Here is an 8,276-nt window from a genome sequence, read left to right as displayed (position 1 = left end):
CTTTCCCGTGGAGATTCGAGACAATATGATCTCAAACTCCCTCCAATATGATCCTCCTCGCTTTAGCCACATCCTTGTTCCACTGAGCGATATCCTGGGCATCCTGCTGGGGATTTAAGTACATCTGTCTTGATGTAATATAGTAGCCCGTTATCATCTAATACCACCTCCATACGGATCTTCCATGCCACAAAATTTTTGGTTCCTTCCAGAGCATACTCGAGCCTGAGTTCGGTGGAAGTCATCTTCTCAGTCTTGGAGAAAACCTGCAACACTGATCTTGTAATTTGAACCTCCTGCACAAACTTCAAATTATATTCTCTTCTGTTTCTATTCTAGATGTAATACCATGTATGAAATTCCTTGTATATTCAAACTACTTGTGTATTTTTCTAAAACAAAAGACGTGAATGTACTCTACTCATCAGCGGAAACAATTAAACGATCGAGAAATCACAAAATAAACACGAGACAAGATTCAATCACATATGATCAGAGATTTATCTAAGGGGAAAGAAACTGTTCATAACCCTTCCCATTTGTATTGCATTCGTTAGCAAATAGAGAAGAAATACAATGCTTGTTCAAGCATGAACAATCTTTGCACAAGTATAATCTATCACACTCCCTCACAAGTTGACTATGGCCAATACTTAGCCAATTCTGCTACCTTCCAAGCTCCGATTTCCTTGCACTGTTTCCTTGGGAATTAGCCCCCTATTAATTAGGGAAATTCCTAATTAGAATTGCACAATCCCTACAAGGCCTTCTCTGACTGCATGCACCACTTGTACAACTCATAAACTTATACAACTGATAGTACACTTCCCTTGAAATCCAATCTCAACTGGGTAACTCAAATTTCATGCATGCATTAGTTAATTATGGATGATTTATCAGTTAATTGGTTCAACACCGAAGTTGCACCCCACTGCTAGACCTCCTACTAGTTCCTCCAACAATTAGAACTAGTTTAAATGACTTTAACTTAGTTTAACTGAATTAAATTATTACAACTCAAATTAAACTCAACCTTGGCTTCTAAAATTTAGGAACCACTTTACATGACTCAAGTTAGGTCCTCAACTTGAATTAATTGAGCCAACTAAGTGAAACTAACTTAGTTAACTCATTCTTGTTGTATTGTGATGTGGAATTACAATTTTCTCCTATTTTAATTCAAGGGAATATCAAATTAGGATTTTCTTATTGCCATTTTCAACAAATGGCTCATCTCAGTAAACTTAACAAGACTATAAGATTGTCTACATAAGAGAACCTCGAGGATATGAATTTGATGACGAGGTTAGAGTATTGTAATAGTGTGAAGGGCTCCATGCTTGTTCAAGACATTATTCCTCACCTCTAAAGTGCCTTATTACCAACGGAAGCATGAATGAATTCAAAAATCAATGAAAATAAATGCAAATAACAAAGGGAGCTTTGATAAGAACATTAGCAACAAAAAGAAAAAATGAGAAGAGGAGGACTAGAGTTAGGCAACTAAAGAGTTGAGGATGCTTAACCTTCTAGTTGATCCCAACAAAGCCAACACTTTGTAAAATCTCATTCACAACATTGAGTAAGGGGTTCTTTAGAAGAGGCAAAGTGATTACTAAGAAAAATCCTAAACTCGAAATTTGTAGTGCTTCATAGAGGGAAAATTTCATTGTAATTTTGCAATTGTTGAGAAAAACTTGAAATTTGTAGTGCTTCATAGAGCGAAAATGCCATTGTAATTACACAATTGTTGAGAAATAAAGTAAATTGGAGTCTTTTGATGTTAGAGTTTTTCCCTTGGGTTTCTTTGATCTGAAATGGGGGTTTGATAGCTTGTTATGCTTACAAGAACCTCCCACTCAGTTAAACAAATAAATGATCTAGCTTATATATGACATTTGCGGAATTAAATACTTGAAACATGTGTATGTGTTTTTTCTTTTAACTGTTTAAGTGCTTTAAGTCCATTTGTTTTTGTTGATATTAAACACATATAACAACCATATGATGCAACAAATAAATAACCACACATAACAACAAATTTAATCTAGGATTTCACCCCGAAGATCGTGGGTTACGTCTCCTTGAGCTTTTGTCATCTTGACTTGGCTCTTTGGGATTATGGCAAAATTTCTTTTACAAGTTCCACACTTAACTCCAAAGTTTACTTAACTGAACCAATGGGCTTAGAAAACCATCTATATCCCTGTCATGGTTGTCATCACTCTGCAAACATATCTAAGCTCCCTTAGACTTGATTCCTTCAATCAGTACTCTGAGCTACCCTGAGCTTCTTGATGGCACTAACTCCTTCATAATTCTTTAACTGTCACTAAAACCTCATCTACTGTCTCCAGCACATATCAGACACCAACAATAGATTGATCATTTGCTCAAAATGAGCACTGCATCCCCCAACTAGGCCTTCCTCCACGGTTGGCACTAGGCTACCTGAAACTTCCCTGTTACGGAACTTTAACAAAGACGTTTAAGGAAAGGTTTAGTGCTTACCCCAAAAGGGAATATTCCAGAGAATATTAATCTTTTTAATATTTTCAAAAACCAAATTAATCTTGGTCAAATGTCCATAAATTGCAGTTTACTGGACTTTTTCAAATTGCGATAACTCCTTCATACGATGTCGGTTTTTCGAACCGTTCACTGTGCTAGAATCAGGAAGACGAGATCTATCTGGTCACTCAGGTTCGACACTCTTTTGAACACTTTGAAATTTGAGCTATCATTAAGGTCCTTGATCAATATCTGATCACTCCTCCCCATTAGGAATCTTTTGGACCCCAAAAGACTGATATACTGATCTGTACAGTAGATGAGAGTACAACACCCTCTTCTTTTCAACCTCCATACACTTGCCTTGCATGGCTAGTTCCTTTGAACCAAAACTCGAAGGTAGTCAACACTTCCCTTCTTGGATGTGTTTGTCCTTCTATTAAGAATTGTCTTCCTTGAACTCATTCAGAATTTCTGTTGAGAAGTTTACAGAAGGTAGTTGAACATCGCTTCCTTGATCATCGACCCAAGGTGGCTCAAAAAAACGTGAGATTACATCATAAATATATGCATACTTAACTGAAATTTGCATATGTACCAATGAAAGTATGTTTTACTGGGTCAAGAAGTCAAACCACTTCTTACCAAGCCACTTCTATGGCGACTTTTGCTGCTGCAAATCTTCTTCTGACATCTTGTCAAAAACAACATAATGCAAAAAAAAAACTTGATGACATAAATTCACATCATGTGAATCATCATCATGTCTTTACATCTTGTATACAAATGATCGACTAAATCACAAGCCGACAAAACATACCTTTTTCAAACAACTGACTCTCCAAGTCAAGCATGTACAAAAAGAACTTGACGATTCTTTTTCAAAGTAGAAAGAATTCCACCTCTTGTGAAACACTTCATCATTATCTCCCTTTTTCAATCTTGGAGACAAAATCAACTTTTCCAAGTCGATATGACATTGCATGCATGTTTAAACAAAGCAATCGACCATCAAGTCAATTACACATACATGTTCAAATACAATGAAATCATCAACATTCATTTGTTCATACATACCATTCTCATGCATGTATTTCATTCTTCAACTTTCTCTCAAGCACAATCATAAGTACAAGATCCTCAATCATATGTACATGTACTTACAAAGCTGAAATGAACATAATTTTGCTGCAATAAAGTGAGTCTCATACTCAACTTTTTCATTCACCTTTTTGGTAAAACCCTGCAACTTGCATTCCATTGGCAAAGAAATGTATCAAATCAAAATACATGCAACCTTTATTTGGATAAGAACTCTAACCATTTCTTACCAATCCACATCAAAGGCGCTTTCTTTAACTGCACATCAACATCAACATGTGAATCATCCTGAAACACATCAATTATGGAAACTTCCTTTCCATTCTTGCCATTCTCTTTTTCCACCTTCTTTAAATTTCGTGGAAGCATTGTTGGATTCAAAACCCAACACTTTTCAGCAATATGTCCTTGCTTATGGCAATAATTACAACACATGTTCATCCTCTTTACAACATAATTTTCCTTGTCCAATGGACGTTTGGCTTCTTGCCTCCTTTTCTTCAAAAGTTTCCTGTGTATGGCCATTTTCTTCCAACATCTAGAACCACTATGGTTAACCAAACTACAAAACGAACATGCAATTTTTTTCCAAAGCTTATGTGGAAATTTACCATGCTTAACATAATCAAAAGAAATGCGATCGAAATCAAGTTTATACCTTTCTCTTTCACCTTTGTTTCCTTCATGAGAAGGTGAATTGAATGAAGAAGTGGCTCCCTTCGGAACACCATCAATCTCTTCAATGATTTTAGAGCTTTCACAACTCCCTTGCTCAAGTGCATGCTTATAAACACCTTCTTCTTGCAAAGTATATTTCAAACATTTGCATTCCTCATGAATACAATCTTTACAAACTTGAGGTAGAGAACCTGAAATGAAACTCCTTCTAGGAACTGTTTCAATTGCCTTCATGGCTGCTTTGGAACTTTCTCCATAAGATTGTCCATAGCCAAGGCCCAAATACTTAGGCCTTTCCTCAACCATTATTGGCTCAACAATGCCTTATGCATGTTTGCCCAATCCTTTTCCTTCATAGCCCATTTTTGACATCAACTTGGACCCTATGCCTCTTGTATGTTTTTCAAAAGAACCAACATAAACATTCTTAGAGGAAATTGAAGACAAACTAGGATTGTTTACCTCTTCTTCAAACTGATGCTTGAATAAGGCTTCTTTGGCAACAAGGAGCTGTGTCTCCAACTCATGCATCCTTTCTAGGTTCATATTTGCAATATGAAGTTGGCTCTCCATTTCCTGCAACTTGTCAAAAAGCAACTGCTTCTCTTCCTTCATGGAATTCAACTGCTCTCGAAGTTTGGTTCTCTTCCTTTCATCTTCATACATTTGTTTCACCATATCCATCATGATGAACAAGTCTCGCTTCATGTCTTCATCAAAGAATCTTGTGAAGGAGGAGGATTTTGAAAACTCGCTTGTAGAAGTTTTCATTATCAAAATGAACAAAAGAACTTCAACAAAATTCACAAAGCTTTCAAAGAACTAATGGCTGTAGAGTCAAAATCTTATTCAAGCAGCTTTTTTCAAACAAACCCTCTTGTGCTTCAAGGGCTGCCTTGAGGTCCTTTGGGTAAGGAGAATGCCTTCAGCCCTTCTTCCTTCTTAAACTCAAGCAATAGTCAATTTACAAACAATTAAGCAATCAAATTCTTTGTACTGTTTAAACACCTTTCAATTCAAACAAGCAACCTATTGCTCTGTAAATCAAGCAACTTGATCTGATACCACCTGATCTAAAATGGGGGTTTGATAACTTGTTATGCTGCCACTCAGTTAAACAAATAAATGATCTAGCTTATATATGACATTTGTAGAATTAAATACTTGAAACAAGTGTGTGTTTTTTTTTTCTTTTAATTGTTTAAGTGCTTTAAGTCCATTTGTTTATGCTGATATTAAACACATATAACAACAATATGATGCAGCGAATAAACAACCACACATAACAACAAATTTAATCTAGGAGTTCACTCGAATATCGTGGGCTACGTCTCCTTGAGATTTTGTCATCTCGACTTGGCTCTTTGGGATTATGGCAAAGTTTCCTTTACAAGTTCCACACTTAAATTGAAAGGTTACTGAATTGAACCAATGGGCTCAGAAAAGCATCTATATCCTTGTCATGGCTGTCGTCACTCTGCAAACAGATCTAAGCTCCCTTAGACTTGTTTCCTTCAATTAGTACTCTGAGCTACCCTGAGCTTCTTGATGGCACTAACTCCTTCATAATTCTTTAACTATCACTGAAACCTCATCTACTGTCTCCAACACATATCAGGCACCAACAATAGACTGATCATTTTCTCAAAATGAGCATTGCATCCCCAAACTAGGCCTTCCTCCACGGTTGGTACTGGGCTACCTGAAATTGCCTGTAGCATCTCGACCTTTTAGAAGTCTCCAAATGCTTCCGCAAATCCCTGAAATGGATTCTGAATGCTATTTATAGTTAGGAATTATTATTGGCTTGCTGAGAACGAGTACTGGTAGCTCCTACAACTGGCTCCAACCCTTGGTGGCCCTGAGCTCCAAAATCTCCCTGGATGAAAATCTCTATGAAGATGAATTCTTCAGCTTCTTTGGACTGTTCCATTGGCTTCAGAAGGCTCCAATTAGCCTATCTAGCCTCTTGTTTCACTCTCTCTCTCTTTTTCTGGTCGAAAACTTCTCCTGGAGTGAATTTAATCAATATCCCCTAGGGATACTCCACCAAATTTGGTGAACTGCACCTAACTCCAATTAAATTTAGCATAACCGCCCTTTTTATCCATTCCACCAAACTAAACCGTCGGAGGTGACTGTTACATTAACTGTTTGGGTGCGCATATGAGGCGGTATAATCCTCACGAATGTATTTCAAATAGCGGAATCTCCACCGTCGATCTATCCCGCTCGATCCAACCGATAGCGCGTCGTCCGCTTACCAACTAACCCGGACGATTTCCACCGTCGGTGTGACCTATCCAATCGAACGACTGTCACGCAATCTACCGTGAATTCTTGCATGATAGATATCAGATAGAGAGTGCACGAGAAAAGTGGTTTTCTTGTGCTACGTGTCGCCTGCTAAGGTTAATCGCGTGAAATCGTAGAATACCATTTACAACTTTTTGTATGCGCGAGATACCATTTCCCACTTTATGATTATTGCCCACGTGCTCAATACAGAACTTAAAGAAAGATGTTTAAGGAAAGGTTCAGCGCTTACCCCAAAAGGGAATATTCCAGAGAATATTAATCTTTTTAATATTTTCAAAAACCAAATTAATCTTGGTCAAATGTCCATAAATTGCAGTTTACTGGACTTTTTCAAATTGCGATAACTCCTTCATATGGGTCGATTTTTCGAACCATTCGCGGCACTGGAATAAGGAAGACGAGATCTATCCAGTCGCTCAAGTTCGATACTCTTTCAAACACTTTGAAATTTGAGCTATCATTAAGGTCCTTGATCATTGTCTGATCATTCTTAAAGGCAATTTTATTATCTTATGGTGTTCAATTGTTGTCTGGTGTATTCCTTGTATACTTTTTTCAATTATAGCGTGTAATAATTATCATAATCAATTAATTGCTTGTGTGTTGTGTAAAGCATATGCATATCATTAAATTGTGTATTACACTCTTTTCACAAAGCATACAAACTACCCACAACTCAATTTCATCTTTAATAGAATCATTGGTTGGTTTTTCACAACCTATTAGTTGATTGTAGGATGTTTTGACTTCATGCTTGTGCCTTATGAAAAGCACATGCTACAACTTGATTTGTCCTTGAGTGCAATGTTGGTTTACCCATGACTATATTATCCTTTGATTGGATTGTTCGCATAGGGAATAAGTTTGTGTGTTGCGATATGTGCATTGAATTATTTGTTAAATTCTTTAGGGAATACCTCTTATAGCCCACGTTGCGTTATATCCATATATTATAAGCCAAAACTCATACATATTTCAACTATATAGTTGAGTAGTTGCTATTATCATATTATGCGCATGAAATCATGTATGTATTAATATCTTAGGCTATCGTGCAAACCAATTATGAATAGAAACAACCATTGCTTGAGTTGTTATGCACGTTAAATTCCAAGATGGATGCATCCAAGGTATTCCCCTACTTGTGCATTTTATTTATCACTAATAGGCATCACATATGAACATAAAAGTGGATTGCATTAGTTTTCATGAGAAAATAATGTCAAAAGAAGTGCTAATACCCATGCTCTTTTCTTGAATGCATACTGCAATAACAAATGAGTTATCGGTTTGTGTTTGCAAAATATATATTTCTTGAACATGTGCATATATATTTATTTTCAATGGGCAAAGGTGGCTTGTTCGGGTGATGTGCATGCACATTTAAATTGTAAAATGCATTGTTTATTTGGAATTATAAAATTGTAGTGCGTTATACGACTAACATAATACTCTTAGGGAGTCAGGTCTTAACATGTAAAGATTCATAACATATTCTATTATTGACAATGAAATCAAAGTGTAATTGAATTTGTGGTTGTACATTGGTCTTGGCACCTGAAGAAAATAATATGAGTAAAGAAATCAAATAATAAATGTGACCATTCTTCCTAGTTGACAAATTCATATAAGGAAGCTTTAACTTGGCCTAATTGTGAATCACAAAG

Source organism: Pinus tabuliformis, chromosome 2_2 (assembly GCF_031772625.1).
Source record: "Pinus tabuliformis cultivar Carrire ecotype Pingquan chromosome 2_2, CPIR1, whole genome shotgun sequence".
NCBI lineage: Eukaryota > Viridiplantae > Streptophyta > Pinopsida > Pinales > Pinaceae > Pinus > Pinus tabuliformis.
This window is presented reverse-complemented; position numbering follows the sequence as displayed.